This window comes from Galeopterus variegatus, unplaced genomic scaffold, assembly GCF_000696425.1.
Source record: "Galeopterus variegatus unplaced genomic scaffold, G_variegatus-3.0.2 Scaffold1811, whole genome shotgun sequence".
Lineage (NCBI taxonomy): Eukaryota > Metazoa > Chordata > Mammalia > Dermoptera > Cynocephalidae > Galeopterus > Galeopterus variegatus.
In genome coordinates, this window is record NW_007727922.1 from 528,718 (window position 1) to 554,593 (window position 25,876).

The 25,876-nt window shown below is 36.2% G+C and overlaps 1 pseudogene; it reads right to left on the bottom strand.

Annotated features, from left to right (window-relative positions):
- Window positions 1-9,899: 9,899 nt before the first annotated feature.
- LOC103595665 lies at window positions 9,900-11,592 on the bottom strand (annotated as a pseudogene).
- Between the last annotated feature and the right edge of the window lie 14,284 nt (window positions 11,593-25,876).

Here is a 25,876-nt window from a genome sequence, read left to right on the forward strand (position 1 = left end):
TGTGGCTGAGTAATATTCATTTGTATGGATATGCTAGGTTTTGTTTATCTATTCTTACATTGACGGACATTTGGATTGTTTTGTCATTTTTGCTATTGTTAATAATGATACTATGAAAATTAGTGTATAAGGTTTTATCTGAACACCTGTTCTGAATTCTTTGTGGTGTATAACTAGGAGTGGAGTTGCTGGGTCATATGATAATACTATGTTTCATTTTTGAGGAACCACAAAACTGCTTTAGACAAAAGATCTAAAGGTTTTACAATTTGGGGTTTACATTTAGGTCTTCAATACATTTAGAATTAATTTTTGTGCAAGGCCTAAGGTCAGTGTCTACATTCATTTCTTTGCATGTGGATGTCCAGTTTTTCTAGCACCACTTGCTATAGAGACTATAATTTCTTCATTGAATTGCCTTTGCTCTTTTGTCAAAGAAAAGTTTATTGATTTTGTTTGGGTCGATTTTGGGATCTCTATTCTGTTCCATTGATCTGTCTATTCTTTCACCTATACCACACTGTCTTGATTAGCCTTATGCAAAGTCTTTTTTTAAAAAAATAATTATCTTTAATTGCCAAATAATTGGATATACTTATGGGGTACAATGTGATGTTTTGATACACATTTCAGAATGATTATATAAAGATATTTAACATGTTCATCACCTCACATACTTACCTTTTATTTTTTTTTTTTTTGCAGTGAGAATATTTAAGATCTGTTCTTTTACCAATTTTTTTTTTTATATATGGTAAGCAGACTATGTAATACATCTTCAAAACTTATTCCTCTTTTCTAAATGAAACTTGGTACCCTTTGGTCAGCATCCCCCTGACCATTCCCCAAGCCTCTGGTAACCACCATTCTACTCTCTACTTCTATAAGTTGGATTTTTCAGATTCCACATATAAGTAAGACCACATGGTTTTTGTCTTTCTGTGCCTGGCTTATTTCACATAGCATAATGTCCTTCAGGTCAATCCATGTTGTCACAAAAAGCATAACTTTTTTCTTTTTAAAGGCTGAATAGTATTCCATTGTTATATACTACATTTTATCTATTCATTCATCGCTGGGCACTTAGGTTTAAGTCTTGAAGTTAGGTAGTATCTGTCCTCCAACTTGTTTCTTCCCCTTCAATACTGCATTGGTTCTTCTGGGTCTATTGCCTTTCCAAGTAAACTTTAGAGTCAGTTTGTTCACATCCACAAGGTGATTTGCTAGGATTTTGATTGGAATTGTGTTAAATCTGTAGACCAAATTGGGATATATGGAAATCATGATAATATGGAGTCTTCCAAACCATGAACATGGACTGTCCCTCCACTTATTCTTTGATTTCTTTCATCAGAATTTTGTTTTCTTCATGTATGTTTTGTACATATTTTGATAGGTTTATACCTAAAGTGTTTCATTTTTGGGGTGCTTATGTAAATGCTATTCTGTTTTTAATTTCACATTCTACTTGTTCATTGCTGGTATATAGGTAATCAAAAAGTCATTTAGTAGAGTAACCTTCTTTCTTGCAAACTTATTATAATAACTTGTTATTCAAGATTTTTTGTTTGTTCATTCTTTTGGGTTTTCTATATACCTAATCATATCATTTGCACAATTTTATTTTTTCCTTATAATTCTGTCTACCTTTTCCTTTCTTTTCTTTCTTTAATATTTTTCTTTCTTTTTCCTTCCTTTTTAACCTCTCTTATCTCTTCTCTTCTCGCCTTTCTCTTTTTATTTGTTTCATTTCATTTCATTTTGCTTATTTTTTATTTTATTTTTCATTTTTTTATTATACATATTCATGGAGCACAGAGCTATCAGCACTTGTGCCCAAGATGTGATGATCAGATCAATACTATCAGCTACTATCAGCATGCCCACCACCTCAAATTGCAATTGTTCATGTGTCCCCCACCCAACCTCTCCCCAACACCCTGCCTTCTCCTACTGTCCTCTGCCCACACCCTGGAAGCCTTAAGTCTTTTCTCCCCCTCTGCAAGTAAATGCACCACTGTGGTCTTTCTTTCCTTCTATCTCTCTTAACTCCCACTTATGATGAAAATGTGTGGTATTTTTCCCTCTGTGCCTGGCTTATTACACTTAATGTAGTTGTTTCCAAGCTCATCCATGTTGCAGGAAATAGTAGAATTACATTCTTTTTTATGGCTGGGTAGTATTCCATTTTGTACATATACCACATTTTCCTTATCCAGTCATCCATAGATGGACATTTGGGTTGGTTCCATATCTTGGCTATTGTAAGTAGAACTGTGATGAACATGGAATTACATGTATCCCTTTGACATGATGATTTCCATTCCTTTGGGCATATACACAGAAGTTGGATTGTTGGATCATATGGTAGTTCTATCTGAATTTGTTTGAGAAACCTCAATACTATTTTCCATAGTGGCTATACTAATTTACAGTTCCACTGACAGTGTACGAGAGTTTGCTTTTCTCTGAATCCTTGCCAGCATTTCTTATTCTCAGTCTTTTTGATTATAGCCAGTCTAACTGGGGTGAGATGATATCTCAATGTGGTTTTAATTTACATTTCCCTTATGATTAGTGATGCTGAGCATTTTTTCAAACATGTTGGCCATTTGTATGTCTTCCTTTGAAAAATGTCTATTCAGTTCCTTTGCCCATTTTGTAATTGGGTTATTTGTTTTTTTTAATGTATAGTAGTTTGAGTTCTTTGTATATTCTGAATATTAATCCCTGTTCAGATGTACAGTTACAGATATATTCTCCCATTCTGTAGATTGTCTTTTCAGTCTGTTGATTGTTTCCTTCGCTGTGCAGAAGCTTTTCAGTTAGATATAACTTCATTTATTTTTCCTTTCTTTTGTTGCTTGTGCTTTCGGAGTCTTATTCATAGAGGCTTTGCCCAGTCCTACTTCCTGAAGTGTTTCCCCTATGTATTCCTTTAGTAATTTTATAGTTTCAGGACTCCCTTGAGAATTTCTTGCAGGGCTAATCATGTGGTTATAAACTCCTTCAGTTTTTGTTTGTCTGAGAAATACAATATTTCTCTCATTTCTGAAGGATAGTCTTGCTGTGTGTAGTATTCTTGACTAGCAGGTTTTTTCTTTTAGTATTTTGAATATGTCTTCCCATTTTCTTATCACGTATAGAATTTCAGTTGAGAAGTCTGCTGTTAGTCTGATGGGGCTCCCTCATAAGTGACTGGACACTTTTCTCTTGCTACTTTTAGGATTCTCCCTTTGTCTTTGAGCTTTGCCAGTTTGTCTATAATGTGTCTTGGAAAGGGTCTTTTTGGATTAAATCTGTTTGGGGATCTTTCACCTTCCTGGATCTGAAGGTCTGTGTCTCTCCCTATACCTGGAATGTTTTCTACTATTATTTCATTGAATAGATTTTCATTGCCTTTACCTTTCTCCTTTTCTGGAACACCCATGATTTGGTGTTTGTGCACTTATGGTTGTCTGTTATCTCTGTTAGACTTTTAAGCTCTCCATTGTGCTTTTTATTTCTTTGAATGAATCCTTCAGTTACAGTAATTCTGCTACATTCTTTTTTAAGGTATTAATCTGTTTGTAAATTTCCTCCTTCATATCCTGGATATTTTTTTCTCATTTCACTGTGTTGTCTAACTGTGTTTTCTCCTTTCTCACTGAGTTTCCTCAACATCATTACTCGTAATTTCTTTTCAGTCATTTCAAGGTTTTCCTGTTCTGTAGGGTCTGGTACTTTTGAATTACTGTATTCCTTTGGCAATGTCACATTTTATTGTTTATTTTTTATTGTATTTCTAATATCTCTATGTTGATTTTTGGTCATCTGGTAGATCAGCTGCTTCTTCTATTACTCTGTAGTAGACTTAGAGGAGAAAGTTTTCCCCTTCTCTTTGCAGGCTCTTCTGGTGACTCTCCTTTTGTCAAGGCAGTTGAATATGCTGCAGGCCACCTGAATGGTGGTCACTGCTGCTACTGTGGCAGCAATCCATCCTTGCAATCGTAGAAGCTGTGGTGGTGGCTGTTGTTGACCACCTCTGTGGGAGCAGTGTGGGACCTCCAAGTTGCAGTTGTACTCACTCCTTCCTTCCCTGTGGGGAAGGTTGCCTGGGCTTTTCCCAACTGGGCCTCATCACTGGCAGTGGTACTCAATCCTGCCTTCTGTGCTGTTGGACGGAGGGCTGCCTGTGGCTTTTCCCTGCCTGTATCTCCCCAGTGGCAGTGGCATTGGCTTATGCCTTCTGTGCAGGTATGTGGAGGGCTGCCCAGGGCTTTTCCCTGACTGGGTCTCCCCAGTCACAGTGGCACTGGCTCCTTCCTTCTGTGCTTGTTCTGTTTCTTATTGTATTAATGAAGAATTTCAGGATGATGTTGAAAAGAAGTGGTGAAAGGGGACATTCTTGACATGTTACTGACCTTAGCAGGAAAGTTTTGAGTTTACCACCATTAAGTATGAGGTTAATTATAGTGTTTTTTATTTTTTAGATGTCCTTTATCAAGTTGAGGTAGTTGCCCTCTATTCAGTTTGCTGAGAGATTTTGACATTAATGTGTGTTAAATTTTGCCAAGTGCTTTTTTTTGGCATTTGTTGATATGATCATGTGATTTTTTTTTCTTTAATGTGCTTAGTAGATGGATTACATTAATTGATTTTTGAAATTTAAACCAGCTGCACATACCAAGTTCACTTGGTCATGATACAGAATTATTTATGTACATTTTCTCTTGGATTTTCTAGTATTTTGTTGAGCATTTCTGCTGCATGTCAGGGAGATATATTGGTTTATAGTTTTCTTTTCTTGTGATGTCTTTGTCTGATTTAGGTATTAGGGTAGTGCTGGCCTACCTAACATGAGTAAGAAGTACCCCATCTGCTTTTGTCTTATTGTCTTACAGAAGATATTTTAGAGAATTGGTATAATTTCTTCCTTAATTGTTTTGTAGAATTCATCAGTGAATCCATTTGGGCCTAGTACTTTTTTTGGAAGGTTATTAGTTATTGATTTAATTCATCTAATAGATATTGGGCTATTCAGATTGTCTATTTCTTGTGTGAATTTTGGCAGATTTTGTCTTTCAAGGAATTGGTCCACTTCATCAGTGTTATCAAATTTGTGGGCATAGAGTTGCTCATAGTACTTTTTAAATTATCCTTCTAATGTCAGTGACATCTGTAGTGATGTCTCCTCTTTTATTTCTGATATGAGTAATTTGTGATCTCTTTTTTTCTTAGTAAGCCTGGCTGGAGGCTTATCAATTTTACTACTCATTTTAAAGAATCAGGGTTTTTTTTTTCATTATTTTTTTCCTATTAATTTCCTGTTTTCCACTTTGTTAAATTTTGCTCTAATTTATTTTCTGCCTGCATTGGATTTAATTAGTTCTTTTTTAGTTTCCTAAGGTAGAAGCTTAGATTATTGATTTTAGATATTTCTTCTTACTAATATGTGCATTTGATGCTATAAATTTCCCTCTAAGCATTGCTTTCGCTACCCCCCACAAATTTTGATAAGTTGTATTTTAATTTTGAATTAGTCCAAAATATTTTTAAATTTCTTTTGAGATTTTTTCTTTGAACAATGCATTATTTAGAAGTGTGTTGTTTACTCTCCACGTATTTTAGTATCTTTCAGCTGTCTTTCTATTACTGAGTTCTAGTTTAATTCCATTGTAGCCTGAGGGCAGACAATGTATATATTTTTTTCTTTTAAATTTGTTCATGTATGTTTTACGGCCTAGAATGTGCTCTATTTTGGTGAATGTTCCATGTAAGCTTGAGAAGAACGTGTATTTTGCTGTTGTTGGATGAAGTAGTCTATAGGTGTTTATTATATCCAGTTGATTGATGGTCATGTTGAGTTTAATAATAAAGTCATCTTCTTGGAGGATTGATGCCTTTCTCATTATGTAATGCCCCTCAATATCCCTTATTACTTTTCTTGCTCTGAAGTCTGTCCTGTCTGAAATTAATATAGCTACTTCCACTTTATTTTAATTAGTATTAGCATGATTTATCTTGGTATATCTTTCTCCAGCCCTTTACTTTTAATCTGATGTGTCTTTATATTTAAAGTGCGTTTTTTGTAGACAATATGTAGTAGAGTCTTGTTTTTTGATCCAATTTCTTTCTTTTAGGTGATGCATTTACACAACTGACATTTATAGTGATTATTGATACAGTTGGATTAATATCTACCATTTTTGTTACTATTTTCTTTTTGTTCCCCTTGCTTTTAATTCCTACTTTGTCTTCTACTCTTTTTTGGCATTTTTAAGTTTAATTGAGCATTTTTCCTGATTTTATTTTTTCTCCTTTTGAGAATTATACCTTTTTACTTATTTTAGTTGTTGCCTTAGAGTTTTCAAGATATATTTACAATTAATTCAAGTCTACTTTCGAATAACAATATACCACTTCATGGGTGGTTTCAGTACTTTATAATAAAAGATGTTTCTAATTTTTCCCTCCCATCCTTTGTATCATTAATGTAATTCATTTCATTTATATATAAGCATACATAAGCATATGTATGATACATACATAATCAAATATATTGTTACTATTATTATTTTGAGCAAACTAGAATCTGTTAGGTCAATTAAGAAATATGTATAATCAATTATGTTTCAAGTGAAAAAAAGAATTAAAAAAAGTTTTTATTTTACCTCCACTGATTCCTTCTTTGATGCTCTTTCTTTATGTAGATCCAAGTTTCTGACCTTTATAAGTTTTATTCTCTTTGAAGAACTTATGTTGACTTCTTGCAAGGCATGTCTACCAGCAAGAAATTTCCTCAATTTTTGTCTGTCTGAGAATGTCTTTATTTTTTATTCACTTTTGAAGGATAATTTTTCAGGGTACAGATTTCTAGTTTGGTCGTTTTTTTTCTCTTGACACTTAAAACATTTCACTCCACTCTCTTCTTGCTCGTGTGGTTTCTGAGGAGAAGTCAGATGTAATTCCTATTTTTCACTTGCATACGTAAGGCCCCCCTCACACAGCTTCTTTTGTGATTTTTAAATTTATTTTTGATTTTAAAATATGATGTGCCTAGTTGTAGGTTTTTTTGTTTGGTGTTTTCTGAACTTATCCTGCTTGGTGTTCTCTGAACTTCCTTGATCTGTAGTTTGGTATCTGACATTAATATGGTGAAACTCTCAGTCATTATCATTTCAAATATTACTTCTGTTCCTTTCTTTTTTTCCTTCTCCTCTGGTATACAGTGGGCATATGCTATACCTTTTGTAGTTCACCCACACATCTTGCATATTCTGTTGCTTTTTGAGTTTCTGTTCACCTTGTGTTTTAGTTTTGGAGGTTTGTATTGATGCATCTACCAGTTCAGAGATTTTTCTACAGCTGTGGCTAGTGTAATAATAAGCCCATCAGGGAAATTCTTCATTTTTATTACAATGTGTTTGATCTCTTGTTTTTGTTTGTTTGTTTGTTGTTGTTGTTGTTTTGGTTCTTTCTTACTATTTTTATCTTAATGCTTATATTGACCATATGTTCTTGCATGTTGTTCACATTATCCATTAGAACACTTTGATTTGATTTTAATCACAGTTGTTTTAAATGTCTGGTCTGATAATTTCAAAATATCTGTCATATCTGCTTCTTATCCTTGCTTTGTCTTCTCAAACTGTTTTTTGCCTCTTGATAGCCAGTAATTAAGAACTGAGTTTTTTCAAAAAAAGAAATGCTGTAAATAGACTTTTAGTAATGTGTTGTTAAGATGTAGCAGAAAGGGAAACTCTGTGTAGTCCTAAGGTTAGATCTTAGTATTTTATTGAGCCCATGCCTCTGGACTATGTACTTTACAAATACTTCTTAATACCTCCCCCCACCACTGACACCTTTGGAGGGACATAATGGCTAGAGTGGATTGAACTGGGTGTTTCCCTTCTTCTGTGTGGAAGACTAGAGTTGACTGTAGTTGGTGATTCCTTTCTACCAGGCCAGCTGTGCTCTGATAAAACTCCATCAGGTTTGGCTGTGGTTTAGTAGTTTCTCCTGAGGGCAGACCTTGTTAGGAGGAATGAAGCGCTCTGATACAGTTCAAAATGGTTTCTATGTTCCTCTCCCTTCTGAAAGCACAAGAGGATTTTCTCTGTGTTTGCTATGAGACCCTGGTTGAGGTCATGAATGTAAAGCCCACACAAAAGTCTGAGGATCCCTGTGTCTTGGGCCCCTTTGGAATTTTTAACTCTGAGTCATCCACACTGTACTTCCAGCAATTTGTCAATTACAGGTCAGGTGTTCCTACCCCAGCCCTGGTTCCTGTTAAACTTTCTGCTCAAGAGTTTCTACTCTCATAAGGTCTGATTCTCTGCATTTGCCTGTCTCTCTCTCCAGTTTTAGGACATTGGTTTTGCCTGTGACCTCAGATCTCGGATCCCTAAAAGAAGTTGTTGATATCTCAGTTTGTTTAGCTTTTTAGTTGTTAGGACAGAGTGATGATTTCCAAGCTCATTACATGCAGAACTAGAAACCCCCTTCTATGGTTTTAATTAGGCATTTTATATTATTCCACTTTCTCTCATGTCTCAACATATAAATTATGTATTTCTTAAATGTTTTGAGGTTGCCCTAGAGTTTGTAATACACATTTACAACTAATTCAAGTCTGTTTTCTAATAGCAGTACATGGCCTGTGAGTACCTTATAACATATTCTTTCTAATTTCTTTTTTGTTGTTGTTCTTTATAATATTGCTGTTATTCATTTCATTTTTCCATAATCACTAATCACCAAATACATTGCTGTTATTATTACTTTTAACAAACTGTTAGGTTGACTAAGTATAAGAAAAAATAAGAGATTTTATTTCACCTTCATTTTTCCTTCCCTAACACTCTTCCTTTTTTTCTGTGACCTTCTGTCATTTTTCTTTTCTCTGAAAAACTTCCTGTAACATTTCTTGCAAGGCAAGTCTGCTGGCAGCAAATTTTTTCAATTTTTGCTTGTCTGAGAAAGTCTTTGTGTCTCCCTTCACTTTTGAAGGATGATTTTACTGGCTACAGATGTTAGGTTGGTGTTTTTTTATTTTTCTAATTTCAACACTTTAAATATTTTACTCTATTCTCTTGTTGCTTATGTGGTTTCTGAAGGGAAGCCCAATTTGACTCTTATCTTTGTTCTTCTGTACATAAGGATTTTAAAAAAAAACTCCCTCTGATATCTTTCAGGATTTTCTTTTAATCTTTGTTTTGTATTGGTCATTCAGGTGCAGCCACAGGAGGACACAAGGAAGAGGCCCAGAAAAAAACAATTTATTATACTCATAAGTCCTAGAGACAGGAGCAGGGCATGTGATGCAGGGCCACATGAGAAAGATACCAGGGTGGTTAGGAGGCAGAAGACAGGAGCAAAAGGAAAGCATTAGGCCACAGCCTCTATTACGGTTTCTATCGGAAATGCAAGGCAGGGCAGAGTGACCAGTTTAGGATTTTTTTTTTAACATTAAACAAATTTTTATTACACAAAGGTAGTCACATATTGGATATTTCTCTACTTTGTACACAATTATTCTTACTCTCCACAGAAAGGCTGCTTTTTGACTTCTCATCTGTTGACAGCAAGCACTAAAATCTTGATTTTAACAGAATAGTAGCAAAAATGCCTCAGTGATTTAAGTGGAAAGAAAAGTACACTGGTACATGGCTCTTGCACCCAGTGTCAGAAATGTACAAATGTCTTTTTATTCAAAATTACAAAATAAAGTATCTATAGGTATGGACCGTGACATCAGTAAACAATTATATTCTGTCAACCTAACCTAATAACTGATGGTTATAGCGATTTTCTTCAGTTGTTTTCTTCAGTTGACTTCTCTAAATGTATTGGTGAGGAACACTGCCCTGAGCTTCCTGTCATAGTTCATTAATAATGGTGAAGCAATATTCTAGGAATTAGAATATGCCACCTCCCATACCACCTCCCATTTCACCGATTCCAGAATCCTTCTCTTCCTTAAGAATTTCTGTGTACAGCCTCTGATATAGTTAACAGAGAGGCCACCCCAGTGACATCCATAAAGTAGTTCTTACAACCTTTGTTGGATCAGTGATTCCTTTTTCTTCCGTATTCTCAAAATTGCCAAACATAGCATACCAGCTTCTGAGGAACTTTGCGTAATTTTCCCAGCTATCAAAGATCCTTCAACACCTGCATCCTTAGCAATGGCCATTGCAGGAATTTCGAGTCCTTTTAATAATTTCTACACTAATCTTTTGATCTTCACTAGCTGGAGTTAATGAGTCCAAGGCTGGAATACACCAAAGCAGGGCACAACCTCTTCCCAGAGCAATGCCTTCTTCAACAGCAGTTCTTGTAGCATTAAGTACATCTGTAACTCTTTCTTTTCATTCACTTCAACATCACTTTGTCCCATTAAACTTTGTCCCAGCTACTGTATTTGAAAGTTTTGCCAGATGTTCATTCAGTTTTTCCTTTTTGTATTCACTAGTTGTGATATCTAACTACTCGATGATTTCTTGAATGTGTTTTTCAATTTGAGTCTTGTCACCTTTTCCTTTCAAGAGCATGGCGTCATCTTTGGTCACAATGACATCCCCAATTTTTCCTAAGTCATGAGGCTGGACATCTTCAAGATTTAGGGTCAACCTCTCTTCTCCAAACACTGCACCATGTAGGAGCAATAGTCATGTCTTTAAGCCGGTTCTTTTGGTTGTCACCAAAAGTTGGCGCTTTGACTGCTACAACTTGAAGACCACTTTTAGCCTATTTAAAACAAGTGTACTTAGAGCTTCTTCATCAACATCTTTAGCAATTATGAACAAGGGCTTATGGTAAGCATTGGCAATTTTAAGAGCGCATACAACAGACTGGACACTAGCAATTTTATTTTCATTCAATAGAACATAGGCATCCTGGAATTCACATTTCTGACCTATTGATCTATTAAGTATGGAGAAATGAGGCCTGGATCAAACTTCATGCCCTCAGTAATTTCTAACTCATCATTCAGTGTTTTTCAATCCTTTACTGTGATGACACCCTTTCTTTCAAACTTTTTCATTGCATCAAAAATTATGTTGCCAATTTCTTTGTCTCCGTTTGCAGAAATCGTAGCATCCTGAGCAGTTTCTTTGGAGTGGTCACAGATTTTGATTGCTTCTTAAGTTCAGCAATTACAGAACCAACAGCTTACATCACACCTCTCCTGATTTCCACTGGATTAGCACTTTTCCTAATCTTCTCCAAGCCTTCCCTGGCAATAGAGTGTGCCAGGACAGTAGCACTGTTGGTGACATCACCAGCCTCTTCATTTGTATTATTGGTAACATCTTGAACAAGTTTAGCTGCAACATTCTTATTTATCCTTTAAATCAGTTCACTTTGCAACAGTCACACCATCTTTTGCTATTTTGGACTTCTCCAACTCTATTCAGTAATCACTGTTCTTCCCTTTGGCCCTGTTGTAATGGCTGCAGCGATGACTAAAAGGTTTATACCTTGAAGCCTTAAGACTCAGACATCTGCACCAAATTTTACATCTTTAGTGTAAGCCTGAGTGAGATGAGGAGCCAGTGCCCTGGACTCTGGTTTCATCTGGTGAAGGACTGTACGTAACTGAAACATTTCTGCAGGGCGGCAGCAGGGCTTGTGCACAAACAAGGTAGGCCATGGGTGGCGAGTGAGGGACAGAGTGCCCCAGTTTAGGATTGACTAGCTTAAATAATTTCATTGCCTTTTGGCTATACAGGTGGTTCCTAGTTACCTGGTACCTTATTATGGGATGATTAAAGCACAGTAATATTGTCTCCTGGGATGTAAGGGCCAGATAGAGGAGGTACGTCCCTGGATTGGTTAGTGTGTGCATATCAAAGGCATGCTCCTGTCTGGACCCTTTGTTGTCTTAAAAATTGGCTAGCCCCAGGAGTGATGGTCTCTCTGCAGCCAGAAGGATTTTTAAGGTGTCAAAAATCATAATATGTGGAAAATTTTAAAAAATATGTATTTATACTATGGTTTTTGATTTTCTACATTTTAAGTATGGTATATCTAGTTAGATTTTTTTGGTCTTTATCCTGCTTGGATCTGTGGTTTGTTGTCTGTCATGAATTTTAGGAAATTCTCAGAAATTATTGCTTTGAATATTTCTTCTGTTCCTTCTTTTCTGTTATCTCCATTACTTGTACTCTACAACTTCTTATTTTTAAAAAAATTTTCATTATTTTTTTGTTTTCGTTTGTTTATTTCTTTACTTGCTTACTTATTTATTAATCATTAAATAATAAAGGCTTTGTGACAAGTTGGTTTCATTTTTGTTGACATTAGTTTAGAGATATAAAAAATCAGAATTACATGGACCTCAGTTTCAACTCAACTACAAATTAGTTTTCAAGAATATATACCTTTTTAAATTGTCCCTCAGTTCTTGGATATAATGTTCCATTTTTCATCCTTTGGTTTTGTTTTGCAATTTGTTAAGTTTCTATTAACATATCTTTAAGTATACTGCTTCTTTCCTTTGTCCTATCTAGTCCAGTGATGAACCTATGAAAGACATTCTTCGTTTCTACTGCAATGTTCTTGATTTCTAGCATTTCCTTTTGCTTGTTTCTTAGAGTTTCCATCTCCCTGCTCATATTACTCATCTATTACATGTTGTCCAATTTTGTCCATTATATCCCTAAGCATATAAATTCGTTATTTTAATTGCTTGTCTGATAATTCTAAAATATCTGCCACATCTGAGTCTGGTTCTGATGCTTGCTTTGTCTCTACACACTGTGTTTTTGCCTTTTAACATTCCCTGTAATATTTTGTTGAAAACTGGCCATGGTGTATAAGGTAAAAGGAACTGAGGCAGATAAGCCTTTAGCGTGATGTTTTACATTTATTTGTCTAGAAGTTAGGCTATGTTTACTCTTTGCTGTAGCTGTGGTATTAGAGGCTAAAATTTCCTTCAGTGTCCATGTTATTGTCTCCTCTGTTGTCTTTCAAGATTTCTAAAGTCTCTTTATATAAATCTTAGGCTTGTAGGACTTTTAGGTTTAATGCCTTGTCATTATATAGCAGACCTCCCCCCCCACTTGTTTTTTTATTTAAACGTAATTGATTATACATATTTCTGGGGTACAGAGTTGAATATCAATACCTGTGTACAATGTGTGATGATCAAATCAGGATAATTAGCATATTCATCATTACAAAATGTAATAATTTTTTTATTGTGAGGACATTTGATATTCTCTCTTCAAGCCGTTTGATAACATGCAGTATGTTAATGTTCATTATAGCTGCCAAGCTCGACTGTACATCAATAGAACTTATTTTTCCTAATTAGTTGTTTTATGTTCATTAAACAATTTCTTGCTATCCCCCTACCTACTCCCCCTTTCCTGCCTCTAGAAACCACAATTCTGTTCTCTCCTTCTGAGAATTCAATGTTTATTTTGATTGTCGTTTCCTTCCTTTCTTTTTTTTCTTTCTTTCTTTTCCTTTTTTTAAAAATTGAAACATAATTGATTATACATATTATATTTGTGGGGTACAGAGTTCAATATCAATAACTGTGTATAATGTGTGATGATAAAATCAGGATAATTATCATATTCATCATTACAAAACCTAGTCATACTTTGTGTCTGTTAACCAATTTCTTGCTAACCCCCTGCCCCCCCATTCCTCCTTTCCCAACCCTAGTAATGACAGTTCTGATCTCGTCTTCTGAAAGTTCAACGTGTTATTGTGACTGTTATTTGTTTGTTCCTTTCTTTCTTTCTTATCTATTTATTTTTTAGCTCTCACTTATGAGTGAGGGCATATCGTATTTCACTTTCTGTGCCTGGCTCATTTCACTTAACATAATTTTCTCCAAGCTGACCATCCTGCTGTAAATGGCAGAATTTAATTCTTTTTAATGGTTAAGTAGTATTCCATCAAGTATATGTACCACATTTTCCTTATCCAGTTATCCATCAATGGACATTTAGGTTGGTTCCATTTTTTAGCTATTGTAAATAGAGCTGCTATGAACATGGGAGTGCAGGTATCCCTTCGACATGATGATTACCATTCCTTTGGGAATATTCCTGTATTAGTTAGTGTTCTCCAGAGAGACAGAATCAAGAGGATATATTATAATTATATGAGAGGGATTTATTAGGGGAATTACCTCACGTGGCTATGAAGAAAAGTCCCATGATAGGCCGTCTATAAACTGGATGCTGGTAGCCTGGCTCAGTCCAAGTCCAAAGGCCTCAGAACCCAGGAAGCTGATGGTGTTCTTGGTGTAAGTTCTGGAACCCAAAAGCTGAAGAGTCTCAAGCTCTGATGTCCACGGACAGGAGAGAAGAGTGTATCCCAGCTCCAGCTTCAGCTCTTTCCTCTGTCTTTTGTTCTCTCCGGACCTCCAGTGGATTGGATGGTTCCCACGCACACTGAGGGTGGGTCTTTCACACCCGGCCACTCAGACTCTCATTACTAATCTCTGTTGGAAACACCCTCATGGAAACACCTGAAAAGATTGCTTTACCAGGTTTCTCAGCATTCCTTCATCTAACCATGTTGACATCTAGAATTAACCTTCACAATACCCAATAGTGGGATTGCTGGGTTGTACAGTGTTTGTATTTGTAGTTGTTTGAGGAACCACTGTACTGTTTTCCATAGTGGCTGCACTAACTGGCAGTCCCACCAACAGTGTAGAAGCATTCCCTTTCTCTGCATCCTTGCCAGCATTTGTTATTCTCTGCCTTTTTGATAATAGTTAATCTAACTGGAGTAAGGTAATATTTCAATGTGTTTTTGATTTGCATTTCCCTGGTAATTAGTGATGTTGAACATTTTTTCATGCATCTGCTGTCCCTCTGTATGTCTTCTTTTGAGAAATCTCTATTCAGCTCCTTTGCCCATTTTTGAATGAGGTTATTTGTACTTTTACTGTTAAGATGTTTGAGTTCCTTTTATATTCTGGGTATTAATCCCTTATCAGATGTATATTCGCAAATATTTTTCCCATTCTGTAGTTTGTCTTTTCACTTTGTTGATTGTTTCCTTTGCTGTGCAGAAGTTTTTTATTTTGATATAATCGCATTTGTTTCCTTTTTTCTTTTGTGTCCTGTGCTTTTGAGGTCTTTTTCACTAAGTCTTTGCCCCGTCCTATATCCTGCAGTGTTTCTCCTGTATTTTCTACTAGGTGTTTCATAGTTTCAGGTCTTATGCTTAAGTCTTTCATCCATTTTGAGTTGATTTTGGTATATGGCAAGAGGTATGGGTCTAGTTTCATTCTTCTACACATGGATATCCAGTTTTCTCAGCACCATTTAATGAAGAGGGATTGGGACTCTGAGGGATTCCTGGTGGCAGCTCGGTTGTTGGTAGGCTGGATGTGAATGTCAGGGTGTGTGGCTGAGGCCCTTGGACCACCCCACCCCAGCTCAGTGGCTCGGGGGGCTTCTGACAGTGGGTCAGACATCACTGGTCTGAATACAGACATTGGGGGAGCATGGCTGAGGCCCAGAGGGCTTCTGGCAGTGCCTTGGGCATCACTGGGCTGGATGAGGATGTTGGGGGGGCATGGCCGAGGCTCTCAGCCGCACCATCCCACCTCAGGAGCCCTGAAGGCTTCTGGAGGTGGCTCGCTCATTGCCAGGCTGGATGCAGATGTTGGGAGGCATGGCTGAGGCACTCTGCCCCCCACCCAGACTCAGGAGCCTAAGGTGCTTCTGCAGCAGCTTGGTCATCACTGGGCTGGGTGCAGATATTGAGGGGGCATGCTGCATTCTTTTTTAAGGTATTTATCTCTTTTTAAAATTCCTCCCTTAGATCCTGGATCATTTTTATCATTTCGTTCTGTCATCTCTCTGAGTTTTCTTGTAACTCATTGAGTTTTCTCAAGATTGATACTTTGAATTCCTTTTCAGTTATTTCAATGGTTTCCTGCTGTTTGAGGTTCAGTACAAGAGAATTATTGTATTCCTTTGATGCTGTTATATTTTTTTTTTTTTTTTTCATATTTTTAATATCCCTATGTTGATGTCTGGGGATCTGGTGGAGCAGTCACTTCTTATAATGCTCTGGAGTGACTTTTGAGGGGAGAGACTCCCTCCAGTAGATGTGTTTTAAATTGACCATTGGGTGTTTTAGTTTTGGTTCTGGGAAGATGCAGTAGTGTAGTCTCTGTGTGGTTACTTTGTTCATATTTAACATTGGCGTTCTCTGTGAGGTCCTCCATGGCCTTTATACTGTGGCACTCACTAGTTTCTTGCTGAGTTGAATGACACTGGGTTGACTTTGAGTTGTCGAGCTCATCTCAAGCTCTTGGGGGAAGTTCCTGGGTGCCCTGTTGTTCCTTGGCTGAGGTGGGTGGCCCCGGGTGAGTTCACTGGCAACCCTGCTAGTGTCCTATGACCCTGAGAGAGTGATCTAAAGCTCCTCAGCTTAAATGGATGACCCTGGGTGGGGTTTTGGGGGATCAGGTTTAGGACCTTATGCTTTGATGGAGACAATGAGGTGCTCAGCAGCCCCTCAACTAGAGTGGGTGACTCAGCGGTGTCACAGGGGCTCTAGAAAGAGCCCTGTACCCCCAGGGGAGATGTTGGTGTTCTCTGTAGCTTTGCTGTTAAAGTGGGCAACATTGAGTGGGGTCACTGTATTCGTGTATGGGGCTCTGTATTCTTTGAAGGGACAATGGGTTGCTCTGCAGCACAACAGTGACCTCATGTGGGGGCAGTCCACCTCAGCTGAGGAGCTTCAGAGTGTCCCAGTATCTCTCTTAGGGTCACAGGGGCCTGCCCACAACCACAGTGGCCTCATCCAGAGTGGCCGCTCCAGCTGAATAGCTACAGAGAGCCCCAGCATTCCTTTTGGAGGTAAAGGGTCCCACCCAAAACTGCTAACACTTCGCCTAGAGTGTCCCACTTCAGTAGTACTGCACAGCAGAACTTTTTTATGTGAAGGTATTTTGGGTGAAGAAGGGGAAGTACTCTATACTTCTGTGATTTGGTCTCAGTCTTTTCTTGAGCCAGAGTGGGTATTTCCCTTCCTGCGTGTCAAAGGTTAGAGGGGGTCAGAGTTGGATATTTCCCTTTCCTCATGTAGAACATTAGAGGGGGTTGGAGTTGGGTATTTTCCCTTCCCCCAGGTCAGTTGTGCATTGGTAAATAACCAGCTTGTTAGGCTCTGTTAAGAGGACATGCTTTATTAAAGAGAGCAGGAAGAAATGTGCATATTTCAGAATGGTTACTTTTCCCTTCTCTTCCATGAAGCACAAGGAGAATTTTCTTAAATCTTTACAGTAGGATCTTAGTAGGGGTTTTGGGGTTAAAATTCACAAAAGTGGGGGGCCCCTATGATTGGGCCCTACCCAAAATTTTAACTCTCAAGCTAGTGTAGCGTATGCCTCCAGCATTTTGTCAATTACAGCTTAAAGTGTTTGTACAGGTATTGACTCCAGCTTGGGCTTTTTCACCTGGGATTCTGCCCCCAGTAAGCAGTGATGGTATGCTGCGTTTCTCTCACACACATATATGTCTCTCCAATTTTGTTGGAAGGATTTTGCAATTACCTCATTTCTCTTAAGGACCTAAGAAGAGTTTCAATTATCACTTTGTTGAGATTTTTTATTGTTGTGAGGATGGGAATGATAACTTCAAAGCTATTTCCGTATTTGACTGAAAAGCAGAAATTGTCTAGCTGCATCATTTTACATTCCCACCAACAGGGTATAAGGGTTCCAATTTCTCCAAATTTTTACCAATTTTTTTTTAATTTTTGGGGGGGAGAGGTACACTTTCAGTTGATTTATTTTAGTGAATTGAACTAAATTCTTAACTGGGAATAAGGTATCATTGTGTTTCAAATAATTTTATACTGGTGTGTCAGAATAATTTCTATTCTGCTAATCAATGACTTTACAGGTATGAACTTATAATTCAAATTTTAGCAAGCTAGATAAAAGAAGCACTTTGAATGCACCATCTAAGTAAATTAAACAGAATTCCAAACTTGGGACTATGTTCCATTGACTCTTACTTAAATTTTAAACTGATGCTTCTGAGCCTTTATTCTGATGCTTGATTTCAATAGGTTTTCTTCTTTTTTTATGCCAACTACTTTGTTCTTTTTTATGTTCTTGTAAAGAAAAAAAATTTTTCAGTCAATAAAATTCAACATCTCTTCATGATGAAGACACTTAGCAAATCAGGTATAGAATTACAGTATCTCAACCCAATAAAACCCATTTGCAACAAGCCCACCACCAATATCATCCTGAATGGGAAAAACTGAAGCCTTTTCCCTTAAGAACAGGAACAAGAAAAGTATGCCCATTATAACCACTCCTGTTTAACATAGTATTAGAAGTACTAGCCAGAGGAATCAGGCAAGAGAAAGAAATAAAGGTTCATATGATAGTTATATCTGTAGTTGTTTGAGGAACCTCCATACTGTTTTCCATAATGGCTGTGCTAATTTGCAGTCCCATCAACAGTGTAGAAGAGTTCCCCTTTCCTCACACCCTAGCCAGCATTTGTTTTTCTCTGTCTTTTTAATAATGGCCCTTGACAGATGACTGGATAAGGAAAATGTGATATAAATACACAATGGAATACTACTCAGCCATGAAGAAGAATGAAATTCTACCATTTGCAGCAACATGGATGAGTCTAGAGAAAATTATGTTAAGTGAAATAAGCCAGACAAGGAAAGAGAAATACTACATGTTCTCACCCAGAACTTGGCGCTAAGAAAGAAGAAAAGAAAGAAAGAAAGAAAAATTTTAAAAAAAAGGAAACAGCACAACAATATGTTGAACTTTCAGAAGGAGAGAACAAACCTAAGGATATTAGAGATAGGGGGAGGAGAAGAGGGGATTTAGGGACTGATAGGTAGAGTAAAGGGCATAAAGAAAAATCACAGTTTGTAATAATGAATATGCAAATAATAAAAAAAATAAATTAACTAATTAATTAAAAAGAAAGAAATAAAGAGCATCCATATTGGGAAAGATGAAGCCAAACTGGCCCTGTCAGCAGATGACATGATCCTATATATAGAAAACCCTAAAGACTCTACCAAAGAACTTTTAGCATTGATTAATAGTTTCAGTAAGGTTGCAGGATATAAAATCAACACCCCCAAATCAGTTTTATTTATATTCTCCAATAACAAGCTAAGAGAAAGAGAAATTGATAAATTAAGCCCATTCACAATAGTCACCAAAAGAATAAAATACCTAGGAATCAATTTAACTGAGGAGGTGAAAGTTCTACAATGAGAACTATGAATCACTACTGAAAGAAATTAAAGACACAAAAAGGTGGAAAGATATTACATGCTCTTGGATTGGAATAATCAACATTGTCAAAATTGCCATACTTCCTGAAGTGATCTACAGATTCAATGCAATCCCCATCAAAATACCAATGATGTTCATCACAGAAATAGAAAAAACAATCCTAACATTCATATGGTATAACAAAAGGACCTTAATAGCCAAAGCAATCATGAGAAAATAAAATAAAATAAAATAAAACCAGAGGCATAACACTACCCAACTACAAATTATACTACAAAGCTATCATAACAAAAACAGCATAGTTCTGGCATAAAAATACATACTCAAACTAATGGAACAGAATAGAATACCCATGAATCAATCCACAGACTTACTTCTGATCTTTGACAAAGGCAACAAAAATGTACATTGGGGAAGAGACTGCCTCTTCAATAAGTGGTGCTGGGGAAATTGGACATCCATATGCAGAACAATGAAACTAGAACTGTACCTATCACTATACTCCCAAATCAACTGAAAATGTATTAAAAACTTAAGTCCTGAAACTATAAAACTACTAATGGTAAACATAGGGGAAATCCTTCAGGAAGTAGGACTGGGCAAAGACTTTATGAATAAGAGCCCAAAAGCACAAGCAACAAAAGAAAAATAAATAAATGGAATTATATCAAACTAAAAAGCTTCTGCACAGCAAAGGAAACAATCAACAGACTGAAACAAGAATCTATAGAATGGGAAAAAATATTTTCAAAGTATACATCTGACATGGGATTAATATCCAGATTATACAAGGAACTCAAACAACTATACAGTAAAAAAAATTAACCCAATTAAAAAATGGGCAAAGGAGCTGAATAGACATTTTTCAATGGAAAGCATACAAATGGTGAGCAGGTACATGAAAAAAATGCTCAAAATCATTTATCATCAGGGATATGTAAATTAAAAACACATTGAGATATAATCTCACTCCAGTTAGACTGGCTATAATCACAAAGGCTGAGAATAACAAGTGCTGGTTCTTTTACTTTTTGTTTTCTATGTGTCCCACATCTGTTTTAGCATTTTATTCCTCCTCTATTGCTTTGTTTTGCATTAAGCAAATACATATATTAACTTTTTTGCAGTAAGTGAATATATATTATCTTTCATATTAAGTGAATACATATATTATGTGAATATATATATATAAATAATATATTTTCTAGTGCAATATTTTAATTATATTAATGATTTTTTACTATGTATTTTTGAGTTTTTTATAGTGATTGTTCTAAGGATTAGTATATAAATCTTAACTGATAAGAATCACCTTCAGAATTATACTAACTTAATTCCAGTGATGTGTAGAAATGTTAGTTTTACATAGCTCTTTTCCTCCTTTCCCATTTGTATGTTATTTTTATTATACTTATTGCATCTATGTTACAAAAGCAATGATACATTGTTATAATGAATACTTTATATAATATTTCTATTAAAGAAGCTAAGAAAAGATAGGTATCATGTATTTATAGATTTTGTGATATTTTTGCTTGTTAATTACCATTTTTACTTTGTATTTGTTCCACTATGTATGAGTTACCAACTAGTATTATTTTCTTCTCCAGTATGACTCTGTTCCCATCCACTTCCTTTGTGCTATTATGAATATATGTATATGTGTGCGTGTGTATATATTTATTTATGTGAGTGTGTGTTTGTGTGTGTGTGTGTGTGTCAGCCCTCTCTATCTGTGGGTTCTGCATCCATGGGTTTAACCAATCCATAGATCCAAAGTATTTGGTGGAAAATTTGCATTTGTGCTGAACATGTGCAGAATTTTTTTATTGTTATTATTCCCTAAACAATATAGAATAAAAGCTATTATATAGCACTTACATTTTTTTAGGTATTATAAGTAATCGAGAGACGACTTAAAGTATATTAGAGGATATGCATAGGCTATATGAAAATACTATGGAATTTTCTATCAGAAACCTGATCATTCATGGATTTTGGTATCTGCAGGAGGTCTTGAAACCAAGGGACACAGATACCAAGTGACAACTGTGTATGTGTGTATGTGCATGTATATATATATATATATACAATTATTTCCATATTTTATAGGCCCAACAATAAAATTTAATACACATCATTTTGTACAGTTTCTCTTAAAATCTGTTAAGAGAAGGTAGAAGAAACTTTCATGTATTAAGTCTTTTAAAATTAAATAATTATATTCACTGGTGTGGTTTGTTTTTTCATGTGGATTTAAATTTTCATCCAGGTTTACTTGCTTTCTGCCTGAAAAAATTGCTTGACTTTTTCTTTGTAAGAGGTTCTTCTAGAATTTAATTCTCTTAGTTTACTTTTATTTGGAAAGTTAAAAAAAATTATCACTCACTTTTAAAAGAGTTTTTTTGGGTATAAGATTCTTGTTTGATGGTTTTCTTTCAGCGCTTTGAATATGTGATCCCACTGCCACCTGGCCTTCACTGTTTTGATAAGAAGTCAGCTGTAAATCTGATTGGGGTTTGCTTGTTAATAACTACATGTTTGTCTTGTTATGCTTTTAATAATTTGTCTTTGGTTTGTCTCACTTTTATTATGATATGTGTGGATGTGGATATCTTTGCTTTTAACCTACTTGGAGTTCATTGAGCTTGTTGGACATATATATTACTGATTTTTTAAAAAATCAAATTTAGGAAGTTTCCAGGCATTTTTAAAAAAATTTGTGCCCCTTTCTCTCCTATCCTTCTGGTACTCTCATTATGTGTATGGTGCTGCACTTAATGATGTTTAATGTTTCTGAAGGTCTGTTTATTTTTTTAATTGTGTTTTCTCCCTGATTTTTGGATTGCAGAACCTATATTGCTCTATCTTCAAGTTTGCTGATTTCTTATTTTTCTACTTAAATATATTGTGGAGTCCCTCTTATTAGTTTTTCTTTCCAATTATTGTATTTTTCAACTACATAATACCCATTATGCTTTTTTGTGTAAAATATCTATTTATTGATATTCTCTATTTGATGAGACATTGTCTTCATAAATTCCTTTACTTCTTTAAACATGCTTTTCTTTAGTTCTTTGAACATATAAGGATTTTTCTGAAAACTTTGTTAAGTTTGACATCGGGGCCTGCTCACAGTCAGTTTTTGTTTCCTGCTTTTTTCTTGTGCATGGGTCACCTGTTTCCTGTTTTTTCAACATGCCATGTAACATTTTGTAGAAAACTGGAAGTCTTAGATAAAATATTGTGGATACTCTGGATACTGATCCCCTCTGGGGCTTATTTTTATTGCCATTTGCTTTTGTCTTGGGTGACTGGATGGAATTATTTTAGTTAGGTTTATTTCCCCTGCAGTGTAAAGTTTCTCACATCACTCCTCAGAGGGCACAGACTTAAATATATTCACAGTAACTCTGGGATGACAGTGGTTTTAGCAAAGCTCTCTTTGTCCTTTTTCTTCTTATCTCTGTTAGATTGCCTGCTCCTTTTTGTATTACACCCAGGTGTTAGGCTTCACTAATGTAGGGAAAATGAAGGAAAATGGTCAGGGCCCCTCAGATGTTCAGAATCTTGCTGAGCGTTTGATGTAAATATGCACGTGGGTCGAGGTGTTCCTTGGCTATTGCTAATGTAATTGTGCACCCAGGTGTCCTGGGTTATGGACTTAAGTATAATGGACAAGTGGTTCTAATCCACAGCGTGCCCCCCACCCCCAGGATGCCTCTGGGGATGGGCCACAGGGAGGCTGCTACTGCTGCTGGAGGCTGTTGCTGCCAGTGCCCCCCAGGATGCCCCAAGAGGCCACTGCTGCTGCTGCTTTTGCTGCTACTGCTGAGGACTGAACTCGTGTCGTCTGCCAATGGCTCCCAGGATCTTTCCCAATTACCTAGCATGGACCTGTATGTGAGGGGTCTGGTGACCCATACTGTACAATGGGTTTGAAAGGTCTGAGCCCTAGCCCTGGCAATACAAATGGAAACTTAGTATAACTAAAATAATGAAATGTTTTGGCTTTAGTTATGAATTGCTTTAACCAGACAATTAGTGTAGATATTACTGTAACCTGACAACTGGCGTAGTGGTGTATCTATATAACTAATTATAAGTTGATTGCTCTGTTTTTGCCAATGCATTGGGGCATAAATTGCTCCACAGTCTCATCCAACTTAATTCAGTCCCCTTTGCAGGGGTAGTTTTAAAGGCCAGTCTTTGAACTTTGTTATGACCACTGGAAAGATCTTTGATGTCTCTTTTCCTGGCACTTTGTGGTAAACTTGTTGGCTTACGATTTAGCTGGGTTTTTGTTTTGTTTTGTTTTGTTTTTCCCCATAGGTCTACCACCCTCTTTTAATCACTTATGCTAAAATATCCATTGTGTTTGAGAGTGCCCTTTGGATTGAACTTCCCCACACTCCCTTCTAAGTAAATTGTCACTAAAGGGTTGCTTGAATGCTAGAGTGTGAGAAAATGAAGAAAAGGAAAACAGAAGGAAAAGAAAAAAAAAAAAAAAACCCTGTACTCTCAGAGAGAATTAGATGATCTCTTTCCCATTCCTCTAGGCTTCTTGGAGCTTTCTCTTTCCATGCTAATTCCCACTGCTCAGTTTAAGTCTGTATTGAGTTCAAACTTACAAATACTGAAGAAAAAAAACATTGTAAATCACTGTGGTACATTGAATTTTGACCTTCTTTTCCAGTCCACCTGTTAATGATTTATTTTTCAGAGTCCTCAAATTTCTAGTCTGATCATTTTGTCTTAGTTTAATAGTTTGATTCAGTGGGCTAGACATAGAGGAATGCACTTACTCCATCTTATCTAGAACTGGAACTTCACTGATTTTTTTAAAACTTCATTGTGTTACAAACCATTACCATATAATTTTTTTAGATGTTCAAATTGTGGAAAATGTATTTAGTGGGGACCCCTGCAAACCACCTCCTTTGTCTTTTTTATATGATCCTTTCACTCTCTAAGAAATTCTTCAATTTCTGACACAAAAATATTTTCTAGGCTCATTTTTTCCCCACATACTTGGAGTAAACCATTTGTTCAATGACCTCTGGTTCATTTTAGTTGGGAATGGTATTAGAGGTTAAAATATGAGCATTAGTTTTGTTTCTTGGTACTAGGGTATCATTATTTCTAGGCCTTTTCAGTAGACAGAGAGAGATACAACTCCATAGGGTTCTTTTTTACATTCAGTATTCCATATATTTATCCTTTTAATCAAAGTGACAAACTTGGCACCCAACAGCATTAATATATTTGCTTGTTTGTTCTGTTCTACAATCCACTATAATTGTTTAGAATTAAAGCACCAATGCCACTATCCATAATAAGCTTAAGTTCAATATTTCTTTGCAGTTCTTTGTATACTTAGAATAAATCCCACTAACTGTGCTTATTCAGAGTACTTGGAATATATTCTACTAAATGTGAATTAATTTTCAGACAGCCTTAGATCATGGTTTGAACCAGGTTTGGATCATTATTTCTCTATTGCATCCTCTGAGCAGTGATTCAAATCTCACTTCAGCTGGTTTGGGTCTATTTTGCACATGCATAGCTCAGGGGTAAGCCTGAAAATGTTGCAGGTTTATACCAAGAAGACATAAAGGAAACTTTCTCCAGCATTCTCTACTTTAAGATTCTCCCTTCACTCTGCAGCCCTTAAGGGTTTCTATTACTGGATACTCTGGACAAAAATACTAGGTATTTTTTGCAATTTTAACCTTAAGAGCTGCCTCAGCTACTTTGATGCTCAGCAAAGGGGTCTCACCCTTAAGGCAAAGTCAAGAGGAACGGAAAAGAAAAAACAAATACTAGGAAACTCACACCTGAGAGGTCACATATCAAAGTTTTTTTAAGTTTTATTTTATTTTTAATTGACATAATTGTAACATGTTTATGGAGTACAATGTGATGTTTCGATACTTGTACACATTGTGAAATGATCAAATCAGGAAATTTAGCATATCCATCACCTCAAACATTTATCATTTTTTTCTGTGGACATTCGAAGTCCTCTCCTAATTATTTTGAAAATATTATATACTACACACACACACACACACACACACACACACACACACACTATAGTCACCCTACGGTGCAATAAAACACCAGAACTTATTTCTCCTATCTAGCTGTAATTTTATACGCATTGACAAACATCTTTCTGTTCTCCCCTTCCCCTCCCCAGCCTCTGTGTAGCCACTATTCTCTACTTCTGTGAGATCAGCTTTTTTAGATTCCATAAATGATTGAGATCATGTGGTATTTGCCTTTCTGTGCCTAGCTTATATCATTTACCATAATGCCCTCCAGGTTTGTCCTTGTTGTCTCAAATGACATGATTTCACTCTTTTTATGGCTGAATAGTATTCCATTGTGTGTATATCCCACATTTTAAAAAATCCATTAATTTATGGACACTTGGGTTGATTTCCTATCTTGGCTATTATGCACAGTGCCACAATAAATGTGGGAGCACAGATATCAAAGGTTTGACTCCTTTACACATTTTGCCTGCTTTTGGTTACTATTCAGAGTCTGTGGGTAGTTTTTCATTGTCAGTTTTGTCTAGAGTTTTTAGTGTAATAATCAGGAGGGTTGGAC